Raw genomic sequence first — 12,932 nt, 5'->3', positions numbered from 1 at the left:
TTGGAAAATCACTGCATTTGTACAACGGAGCTGCTTGTTTTTAACTGGGTCTGGTACTAAGTCTTATCACATGTATTGTGTGCTTTTTTTTTTTTAGAATAACGGATGTATGAACAATGTTAATAGACAATGTTTATTTAATCTTTGACTGACAAGCTAAAATCACATGCAGTAAAATGTTTATTTCAAAGAGCATAAATATTATATTCTAGACAAAGCTGTACACAAATAGCAGTCATTTAGACCTTGTAGCCAAGAACACTATGTGGGCCTGGATACTGTTAAGCTATAGATGGTGACATTTGAGAACACAACAAGCCAGAATAGTAACAAGTCCTTAAATAATTTATAAATCTGCAGAACAGAGAAACAGAGAGACATCATTCTTAAAATACCAAATATAGTAGTTTTGGATAAAAGAAGATGCTTCTTTTTCTCTTTTCCCCTCCTTTTAAGGGAAAAGACTTGACTCCCCTCCGCCTGCTGTCGGTGCCGAATGCCTGCAACAGTGTGATGAGTCTGCTTTTGCTGTTTGGCCACAGAGAAACAATCCTAAATGTCAACAGCTAATTGTTTGTTCTGGGATTTCGATCTGGATGTCCACTTTGAATAAACTGCAGGAAAACTCGGGTGAAAAGTTACCTGAGTATCCTGCAGACCTGGGTTCATGACTCATATGGGTCCATCGTTTCTTTTCATCTCAACCAAACTGACTAAAACTCCTTAGGTTACAGTCAGGAAAGGAACCTGATTTTACTAAGAACAACATCAAAGGGTACCCCAGGTGTTACAAAGTAACAGAAAAGGGAGTAGACTGTTGCTATATGGCAAGTTGGAAGTGAAACTGGCTCGGATTGAGCAACCTTTACTATTTCTAGTATTTTTCCCATTGCACACCGTGCTAGAGATGAACTTCATGCATGGTTGAATGATATTCACTGAATCAACATGTGACAATGTCAAGAATAAAATATCTTAATAGAAAATGATTTGTTTTACTGCACAGTGTAGCACAAAGGCTCCTAAAGAATGTCTGGGTGCAAACTCCTGTAATAACATTTAAACATTTCTTAAAAGCTTGTCCCAGGACAGTAAGGGTGAAATCAGGGTTGTGGTTTGGGCAGAAGAAAAAATAACACAACTTGTGAAGAAACAGAACAACCATTTGTTTGTGTTTAACCTAATCTCTTGGCCAAATTCTGCTCTGACCGTCTTTTGTTAATAAAAGGCAGTGTCATCATTATCAAACGAAGCCTCATCTTCAACAGTCTAATCATGACAAATGACACTCTTCAAACACTAACTTTTTTCAGGGCTGACATTAGGTTGTGTTTCAGATTACAACTGTTGTCTTCTTTCTGTTGCTTTTCACCTCTAAGAATAGTGAAGGTAATCTGCTAGAAATCAGTGTTACAGACAGTTTTATCAATATTGATATAATGTCAAACTAAACAGTGCTGGAATGGAAAGTTTTCCCCTTTCAGCCTCCTTCCATCCCTTCATGTCTTCTTTTCCCCTCAGAAGACATGAACCGGGCACACCCTCAAAGGGCAGGGCTTTTAAACTAAAATATCTACAGCAACATTCACAAATTTGTTTCAACTTTAATTCTCATTTTGCAGCAGAAACACTTCTGTATCATTTTCGGTTGTTTCAGGTTATGATTTACAGTAAGTGTTATCGAGTTTCTGTTCTGATTCTGCCCCCCGTATTTACCCTGTCACATATTTTCCCAACTTTTTCCGACTGGTTACATCATTCCTGTCCCCTCCAAAGTTCCCGCTTCCCCTTTCCATGTACTGTATCTATACTTTCCTTTACCACATTTCCCTCCATCGGCCTCCAAATATCTCTCCCACCCATTCTTTTCTCCATCACTCCCACAGACCCATCAGTGCTTTTTCTGAGTCCAGACTTGTATATGCATTAGTCAGTGTTATCTTTATGTCAACAGTTCCTCTCAAATATTTACAATAGGCCCTAGTGGGGAGACACAGAGCCAGGGGTGGGATGATTCAACCTTTGTTAACAAAAATCACCCCAAAGAAACTCTGCTACTCAGAAAAACATGTACTGAAGTAGCGAGCTAATGATGTCCCAAAACGTGTTTGTTATACTGAAGCATGTGACCTTTAAGAGCGGGTTTTTGTAATATCAATTAAAAACAGGAGGGAAACCAGGAAAGTAGCTGATTAGATTGCCATTCTATCTAGAATGATAGACACAAGATACAATAACTGAATCCTTCAGTCTTAATCCCCGGCTTTGAAATTCGGCAACTCACTGTTCTGTCTGTAAAATTGTCTTAATTGTTTATGAGACATATGAAAACGTATGACTGCCATACACTGCATGTTGATTTCACTTTACTTGGTGACACTTAGACTTTACATTAATGATCGTCTGTTTAGATAATTACAACTCTTCCTTTACAATGTGTCAAATCTTTTGCACCATCGTTTCAGCCTTCAGCGCCGGTGAATCTGTAGATTCCATCCTTCATAATGTTACTGGCAGACATGCTGCAATTCCATCTGTGTGGCTGTCCCTGCATAGTTTTTGCTTCAAGCTGTTGTTGTGCTTTATGAGTGCTTTGAGTCCAAGGATTGCAGTCAATTTGTCAAAGTAGTTTTGCTCCCAAATGCTGGATCACATCAAGAGCCCTACATACAATACGCTGCATTCCTTTTCCCATCTCAGACACAAGAGCTGTGTGAGCCATCATTATCATCATATTCAAAATGTATTGCTCTCTAACTCTCAGTTAACACAGAGTTAGTGTACCTGTAATAGCACCCGCCCTCCCCCTGAAGAAAGCGATTCTCACCAAAAAGAAAAGGTTCTGAAAGACATTTTGTATAAATCCAATTCTATGTTGTTTCAAACTTTTTACATTATATCTAGCTGTAATATCGGGTGCTGGAATAATACAGTAAGAACTGACCCCACCCCACGTTGTCATGTTAGTCTTCACACTCACACAAAATGACACATGACAGAGATGATGTGCCCACCAAATGTCAGGTTTTTCACAGGATTCATGATAAAAATAAACAGAATATTTCTGTAAGTCACACAGGTTTTTAAATTCATCATGCATCATCTCCAAAACCTCAAAATGTGACACAGCGGTCTGGGTTTTGCCATCTTTTCCTGCCACTTGTCTTCTCTCGAAGGTGTACTATAACCTCTATGAATGCAAACTTTACACATACGCAAGGGAGGGTTCCCTCTCTGTTTTATCATGAGCACGCTGTAACGATCAAAAACAAACAAACACTGCTTAGATTCAAAGGGTGACGAGACAAAAACGGAGGAAGTCGCTGCTGTAGAACAAAGCTAAAGTAAGTTTGAGCCATATAGTTTTAATTAGAGACAGAAAGAGAAGCGAGAGTCAGAATCAACAAATATTCAACAAAAACACTTAACAAATCCATTTTCCTTTAAACCGACACCGGTGAATGCATTTACCCACAATGCATCAGTAACACATTCTTTTCAGCCACACTTCAGTGGTAGCACTCAAAGCGAGAAAACCAAACATACACTTCAAACGTATACTAGCAGCAGCAGATAGGCCACCCCAGGTTAACCACAGACATGTTGCACATGTACACATCATGACACTTACATTCAGGCACACCCACTGACAACGTACACAAAGGTCATGAAAATAACCACAAATCTACATGGAAAAAGTGCATGTGTCACAAGCAAACGTGGCCGTGCGCCTACACATGTACACACATGCATGCCGACACACAGAAATGCAAGTCGAGAGAAAATAGATTCTGAGTGAGTCACCAGTAAACTTGGACAGATAAAGAAAATGTTGGAGGCAGCAAGTTTATTTGGCATTTCTGCTCGTCTCTGTGGTATCTCTCTTGGCTCATCTTTAACTGTGACCTCCTACTGTATTTGTTTTAGAGGTGGGACTCTGTACAGCCATTTAAAGTGACGCACACATACATACAAACACACAAAAATAAGAGTGTCGCACATGCAATAAAAGCGCATGCGTTGCTTCATAGTCTCAGGTTTAATACGGGTAATATTATATAATATTGTCCTCTGAAAATCTAATTTGTCTCGTCTTGCCAAGCTCTTCTGGATACAGAATAAAGCAATGAATATAAGAGGTGAACGAGTCATCAGAAGCTTGGCAAAACTACAGTTTAACATTTTACAAATTATATATATAGTTTTACCCATCAATAATATTGGTTGAAATAGCATTGTTCCCCCCATGAATTTTGGAGATGTGATGGCAAGATATATAAAATCCCAGATCATGTGAATTAATACTTGGGACTTAAAGTCTATATAAATTGGGGTCATGTATTATTTAAGAGATTAGCACAATATTAAAGCATGGGATTCATGACGATCTGTATGCTTTCTATCAGAGCTGCCATCTAAAAACAGAGACCTGTATGCGTCTGTTGGCTATTGTCCGATTCAATAATCAGACAGTACCCAACCCTACATTGCAGTAGGGATTCACTTATGTTTCACATTCTCCCGTTTTTCAGCTTTTCTCCAATATAAAGTAGATCAGACTCTAGTGATTTGTTTACAGCTTGTATAAATGCCTGACCGCTCGTCATTCCAGCTGATTTTTCAACATATATTCCATAATGCTGGGGAGGGGCTGATGGAATCATCTACTTGGTCAATAAGAAACGGTTTTATTCCACCGAGTAAAGAGAGCAAAAACAGATGAAGACAGATTATAGTAAAATAAAAATCAGGATATAATAGTATTGTTATAAATAAGTCATAAGTTCACTTTTGATAATGATGCAGCACAGTCTTGAGAAGTCTTTCAGCAGACACTGCACTTGTAGTAAACCTTATTCCTCCAAAGACTAGAACAATCAAGGAACACCCACTTTAAAACACACATACGCCTGACACACTCATTCTCCCAGGCTGATGCTGGCATGTGCTCGCCAGGGTGTGAAGGGTAAGATTTCAAAACACACCGCCAATTCTGAAGGAAAAGAAGATGAGGTTCCCTTAGAGGGACGCGTGTACACACACACACACATGCACGCACGCACACACACACAAACACACATTACCTACCTATTACTCATTAGAGTTCATTAATAGCCCTTCTGGTTACAAATTCATTTTGAAATCCAGAGCACAAATTCGGAAATATCAACACAAGTGTGAGCCAAGTTGACATAAAACTTTTACTTTTATTTCACTGATAATTCAGATTTAAAAATCTTATCTTTCAAAGGCTTGGAGTTTGTACAACTTTCCATAATTCCTTTCTGCTTTATCATCAATTCTACAACCTTGACCCCACAAAGGTTAGGACACGGCGTAAAATAGCAAAGAAAACATTTTGCAAATCTAACAAATCAATGTTTCGATCACAACAAAACATAGACACATACTGAAATGTTTCCATGTCATGAAAAATGTGGAAATGCTCTTAAATTTCATGACTAGGACAGGGCCTTGTTCACCACAGTGTAGCATCCTCTTTAAGAACAGTCAGGGGATGTCTGGAATTGGGGGGGATCAGTTGCTGGACCTATTGGAAAGGAATGTTGTCCTATTCATGCCTGAAATTGGACTCTAGCTGCTCAGCATTCTTGCATTTTCTTTGTTGTATTTTGCTTTTCATGATGTTCAAAATGTTTTCAGTTGGTGAAAGGTCTGGACAACAGACAGATCGGTCCAGCACCCGGACTCTTCTACTACAAAGCCATGCCGTTGTAATAGATGGAGTATGCAGTTTAGTATTGTCTTGCTGGAATATGTAAGTTCTTCCCTGAAAAAGACTTTCAAATTACGATTTCTCTGACCAGAGAATACTTTTTCACTTTGCCTCAGTCCATTTTCTATTAACGTTGGCCCAGGGAAGACAGTTGTGTTTCTGGATCATGTTCACGTATGGCGTCTTCTGTACATGATAGAGCTTTAACCTGCATTTGTGGATGGCACAGAGAGCTGTGTTCACAGACAATGACTTCAAGAAGTGTGGACATGTGGAATCAAGTCTGTTATTTTTGGCCACGTTCCTTGCACCCAAAGGTGTCTCCAGATTCTCTGAATCTTTTGATGATTTTGTGACTTGCAGAGGACTGAATATTCAAAGTTTTTGCAATTTTACTTTGAGGGAAATGACTGTGAATTTACGCAATTTTTTGCAGATTGCCTCACCTCTGCCCATCTTTGCTTCTGAGAGACTCCGCCTCTCAAAGTGCTCTTTTTAGACCCATAGTGTTACTTACCTGTTGCCAATTAATGTAATCAGGCCTAACATATTCCTCCATCTATTTCTTTTTCGCAGTACTTACTTTCTCCTGTTTTTACTGTCACAATGTTTTTGACACGTGTTGCTGTCATCAAAAGATGAGCTAATATTTTTCATGAAAATGTCTCACTTTAAACACTAAGCAACATATGTTTTCTGTGTTCTGTTGTGAATAAAGTGTTGGTTTATGAGTTTTGCAAATCATTGAAGTTTGTTTTTATTCACATTCTACGCAGCGTCCCAGCCTTTTATGAGTTGGGGTAGTGTCATCACAGATTGTATAGTATCATATTCCTGTAAGTTAAGCAAGTTTAGAGCAATTCTCTTTAAAATCATATTAACACAGTCATGCCTATCCTGTTTGAGGTTTTTGGAGAAGCTTGCTGACATATCTGAAATGTCCTTTACAGCATTAACACAGGTTTATCATATTTCTGGGGGAGTTTGGGCTCTCTATTTGTGTGCTGGATTACTTCAACTGCTTTGCAATTATGCTCGACCTTCCAATAGATACAATAGAACTGTGTGTGCATACCTTTTCGATTATTTCCCATGTCCTCCTGTAGCTTTCTTTGGGCATTTTGGAGGAAGATTCAGACTCCATCCTCTTGTGAATTCTGTAATCATCTCTACTGAATCTCCTTTTTGTGCCTGTAAAAAAAAAAAGACAGAATAAAAAGACAAATGTAACTGTAGCTGTTTTGTCTCAAGAATTATCTGAAGACAAACAAGAATTGCGGTCTATGGATTTAGCCTATCACCTGGAAAGACACTGGAGAAAATCCCATGATTCAGTGCATATTTTAGCAGGCAACAAGACAAAACCACACTCAGAATTAAACTCAAACGCACACCATTTTGCTAAAACAATATTTGTCCTCATGGGAATGGCTCCAAAGACAGGAATGGGCTTTTCATGCTTGTGTGTAAAGAAAAGTGCAGATTCACATATTTCAGAGTCATGTTAAAATGTCATCTTAAAATGGGACAAGTGTTGTTACCTCCCAACCAAGCAAAGGTGATTGAGTTCAAGGCCAGACACATGTAGGGGCCCCCGCTCTTTATCTTCCTTAAATGGCTGTTTCACTATCCCTCAAGCTGGAATCATTAGTTGATAAACCAAGAAACAAAACAATCAGCTAGTATTTCCACTTATCAAGATCTAAGTAAATCTTACCTAAGAAAAGAAAGAATTGGAGCACTGAACCTGAGAGTAAAAATAATGAAAACTGGGAAATGGGTCCCATTGTAGCAAGTGGCAGGGTCTGCGATGACTCGGTGAGTAAGACCCTTCTCTTGTGTCCCCCAAAATCTATGTAGATTTGGATGCTGGTGAAATAACCAGTGGAGCTCTCTGTCATGGTGCGTACGTTAACCATGTGTCAAGCAACATTGCTCAGGAGAGCTATAATTGCATATACTAATATACTGACAGTAACAAGGCTAACATGCTGCTATTCACCAGGCATACAATGCTAACCATGTTTGCTCCCTGAATTTAGTGCGTTGCAAGCTAGAATTAGCTAATTAGCACAAAAGAAAAAATACATCTCACTCCACAAAGAATGTGAACGGTATTGGACATGTTCGTACTTGAAGAGGGACCTAGTGCAAAAGTAAAGGGATGTATCCATTTTTTTATTCACAAAAAAAAAAAAAGGGTTGAAGGAAGCCATTAAAAGAGTGCATCTCAGCAGCATCAAACAATTACAACCGACCTGGAAACAGGCCATTTACTTTAGTGATAATGATTTAGTCAAATATTAGTGATCACACCATCGTGTAATAACTGTGACGTGCCTTGACTACAATAACTGAATTAAAATCACATTTTCAATTAAACAGAACAACAGAAAACTTTAACATCAACCGAAGACAACGATTTTTTTTATAAATCGTGTCAACTGCGGCAGCTGAGGATTGTCTCACCATGACTAAAAAACACACACCCTATCAAACCTACTCGCGCAGGGACACACATAAGCAGGTCATAGCCTCTTATTAATATTTCCTATACTGGAGTGTTTTTTTGGCAGACTGCACTGTGCTGCTGCAGTGTGTGGCCTGGCTGCACAAACACATCAGAGTTTTGCGAAAGGCTCTAAATGAAGTTTTATTACCATTCCAAGACATGAGTCATTGGGCTGTCACACTAATGAGGGGTTCCCCTACTTCTATCCTATTTTTCTCCTTCTCCGTTTATTTCTGCTTGCTCGTGTGTCTGTCGTTAAGCCTTCCTCTCTCTTAGTCATCATAATGATCGTCAAACCTTCTTTCAGGAAAGCACATAATAACGTAATAATTTATTCCTTAAGCTCGGTGTGTTTGTTACAACTTGACATGACTTGCACTAACTTTGCGTGTCCCGTGACATGCTTTAGTCACATAAAGAATGACTGTCCTTTACGTGGAACATGCAGCAATGATTAACCGACACAAACCATCTGCGGATAGATTTGGCTAGAAAACGCCCGACTTCAACCTGGGGGTTTATATGTTTAATTTTTAAAAGATTCGACACCTGAAATCTTTTTCCAAAGCAATAGAAAAAGCACAGCTTCAGCAACAGTGGACTAAGACTTAGCCTTTGAGAACAGCAAGTAAGTGATGGTAGGTCTTCTCAGAAGAGGTACGTAGGTTTTTGTGGTGGGGTGTGGTTTTGGCTCTTTAGCAGGGGAAGAGGTGCAGCTGGGTGGCTCAGGCAACAGTGCTAGAGGAGTCTGATTTGCACAGCTGTAAAACACTTCTAATCAGTCTCTCCCTCTTTATATGTAAAGACATGAAAATGAAAGAACACCCTTTCTCAGTTCCATTTGAGAAAATAGGTATCAGGACATAACAAAAAAAAAAAACCTAACCAAATCAAACATGGACAATTCTTTTAGAATTCCCCCGGCTGTATGGACCCCCGCTCATACTAGAATATCTAGCATACCTGCTATCAATCTAATACGCTCATTTGACACAATGAATTCTCAGCTCAGCTTGAGGTCAAGAGAAAAACTAACAATACTGATTCCTTGTTCGGACGGCTTAAAATTACATGTGTAGAGGGGACCTATAAAAATATGTCCCATCTTTTTCCAAAGTATTAACAGCAATACTGCTTTACCTTAAAAAAAAGTACATCCACACTGAACGGTACAAAATAGTCAGCAGTCTCCTGAAATCCAAGAAATTTAAGAAAAGGCCACAATAGCTCTTTTTCTGTTGTTTATCTTATGTCACAAATAAATATCTACTGTTCACACCAACTACCACATGTTCTTTCCTGGACTTTAAAATCTGGTGTGGCTGGAGTGAAGAAGTGGGTATCACAAGAATGAAAATGACCCTTCTTTCACCGTCAACACATCATCAACCACCCCCAATATAATACCCCAGATGTCTCTGAGACATTTATTCATCCTCTAGGAACTACAATTCTTTTACTGATGTCCTGGCCAAAGTTATATTTCAAGTCTACGATGACTTGCTGCATAATAGTTTCATTCATAAGTTCAAATGCAGTGGAAGATGGCAAATTAGTGAGCAGAAAATAAACAGAGCAAGGAGACAAAACCAATCAGAATTCATTTGCATTTAGTGGCATCTCAGAGGGACTATGGTCCGTTTTTTGGGGGGGAATTCAACTAATTCTGTGTGTCCCAATTCAATATCCAAAACTGTTTACTTTGCATGGGTTGAAACCTCTGCAGATGGACACTTACATGCTGAAATTAACAAGCCCTTAAACATCTCAACAATCAAATCAAAGCCGTGCCAATCCGGGAGTTGCCAGCATCCCAAAAACTATCCAGCAGCTCTAAGGACTGAAACCTGGGTTTACCCCCCAGGAGATACTCAAACTCTTTGAAGATTGGGAATGTGGGCAACCTTTTTGTCAGTTAAAGACTTTAGCTTCGAGGCTCTGCACTTTTTGATCACACCCAAAATCATTTGTTGCCCTTTCAAACATTTAGCACGGCATACCTTAAAACACAGATGTATGACGATATCTAGTTTAGAAACCACTTTTAACTTATATGTTTATGATGTTCCAAATTCTCAATGCAACTCAACAAAATGGCTCAAAAGCAGCAGCCATCCAATGCGAAAAGTATCGTCCAAAGAATGATGTTTGAGTGGTGGTTGTTAAACTGGGGTTGCACTTTAAAAGATCGAACAGACTGGTTGATCTGTGCTGTTCACACACTCAGTGCCAGATCAAACAGAGCCACTGTCTGACCAACCAACTTTGTAATAAGTTTTTAAAAAAAGACGACGTCGTACAAAATGAGATGCACAAAACAACCGTCAGTCAACACATGGCTTTCTCCCTGGCTACCAGGCAGCTTTCATCAGATACCCACTCAGACTGTGTGATCAAACACTTCATGTGAGCCACTGATCATTGAATGGGCCACCATACAGCTGGGGAGCATTCAAAGACACTCAGGTAGGTAGACAAGTGAGATATGCTGGCTGCTGTTGTTTCCCTCTCATCCAACTACTCAAACAGACATGCACATTAACCGGTGCACGCAAACACACACACACACACCTTCTCATAAGTAATGCATTCCTTCTGAGACATGGCACTGCCCAAATAGGGGGCTCAGGTGTTTCTGCCTTTGTAGTCGTACCAATACCAAGAGACCGAAAATGAGTGAGACAGATGCAAAGGGAAAAGATACAATGTTTTCCTTTTTCTGCATGTGCTGAAACCTCATCCTGCTTTCATTCGCTCTTTCATTGTGTCAGTCTCGCTTTTGTGTGCACGGCTGATGAGGCCCTCTTGTCACTGAAGAGGTCACCGAACTGACATCTGATTCCCATTGAAGAAGACTTGCCCTCAGACATACACGCACTTACATGCACACACGCTCTTTTCTCTAGTTTTCCAACACACAGGCACCTGTCTCTCAGTTTATTCCTTTCTTCTTCAGTCCAAGTCTTTCAGTGACCTCTCTGCCACCTCAGTGCAGGTCACATCACATGAGATACAAAAGAAGAAGTGTGAGGACATGGAAATGTGTGTGTGTGTGTGGAGGGGGGGGTTGCGCTACATGGTTAGATATCTCATTTTCCATATTTTTCGTCTCTCTTTTTGGTTTGTTTTCATGTTGTTTGAATCACCATAGTAGGACAGATAAGAGGGGTGGTTTTCACTTTGGTGACTCAGAGAAGCTCTTAAATTCCCCGGATAACAGACGCATAAGATAAGAAACCAAAGTGATCACCATGTCACCACAGAGTGTCACCGGCGAAGATAAGGCTGGGCGTGTTTTACATACTGACCTAAGTGTAATGAGACATAACACAAGCGTTTTTGTTTTGTTTATCTTTTCTTTTTGTTTGTGGGGGGAAACAACTCAGTCCACTCAGGATCTACCGTGATGTATCACAAAATCTTAAAGAGCAGATAAAAACAAGATTGATCACTATGTAAATCAGGCAGCTTTTCTTTTTAAACCCACTACATTATGATGTGAAATCTAACGATTCCCTTTGAGCCAACAGGGACAACAACAATAAAAAAAAACAAGGAATCAAAAGAAAAAAAATACCTTCTAACAAGAGGAATCCACCATCTACACATCAACTAATGTCAGGATTCCTTAAGATGGCAACAAAGGGACTGGATAATTTAGTGGTATGATTGCCACCTTTCGTATGGGAGACCTGGGTTCAAATCCCCTGCATGAAAGGTACTACCTCCAGTAGGGGTCCTTAGGCAAGACCCACTTACCCTATCTGCCTACCTGTAAGTCACTTTGGATAAAAGCATCTCCAAATGCATAGACACAAAATTATGTCTATTATGTTTTTTTCAATTTAGCCAAAACATCGTGGCTTCATTTTTAGGGTACACTTTGCTGGACTGCCCTGCTGCACATGTAAAAGCATTCTGTTGCCAAGTCCCTGTGCTAAACTTGTAGGATTAGATTTAAACCTGAGCAAAAGCCCAGAGAAGGCTTGAAAGCAAACAGAAGACACGCACTCCTCGCTCAACAGGTATAAATCCCTATGACTGTGACACAGTATGTAGCCTTACATCGCACTGGTGCTACAGGATCATACAGGATTAATAAACATCCAAAGATATAAATGGAATGCACCCCGTCAAAAGGGACTGGAGTGATAACACCTGCTTACGCTGAACCTTTCTTGTTGTGTAGTCATACAGACACATACATCCTTTTGTAAAGACCATTCTATACATCGTCCATTACAATACCAAACCTTATATTGTCTACTGTCTATTGTACAGACAAATCTCAATGAATTTGTTTCTGCCTATCATATCTAAAGACTAACACATGCACACACACAGGTTAAGTACGCATACCTCGAGTTAAAGTTGTATATACCATTGTGGAGTCATGAAGGACCCCGGTAATCTCCTCCAGCTGCTGTTAGACTTCTGCCAAACATTATCAGTAAGGTAATGTACAGTGTCTTGCTGAAGAAGACTTTCCACCACATCTTCTGCAGCTGAGATGTCAAAATCTGCCCGAGTGCATGGACAGCTTGGATTCCACTGCACTTGAGGTGACAGAGCTGTAGAGATCACTGGTTGCTGCAGAGGAGTTTGTTTGGGATTGGTGGTTTTAGTGGACAGCATATTTGTGTGATGTTAAGTTAAATGCTTTCAGATATTTGAGGTATTTCC

The sequence above is a fragment of the Leuresthes tenuis genome, unplaced genomic scaffold, assembly GCF_036924035.1.
Source record: "Leuresthes tenuis unplaced genomic scaffold, fLeuTen1.0.hap1 SCAF_19, whole genome shotgun sequence".
Classification (NCBI taxonomy): Eukaryota; Metazoa; Chordata; class Actinopteri; order Atheriniformes; family Atherinopsidae; genus Leuresthes; species Leuresthes tenuis.
This window is presented reverse-complemented; position numbering follows the sequence as displayed.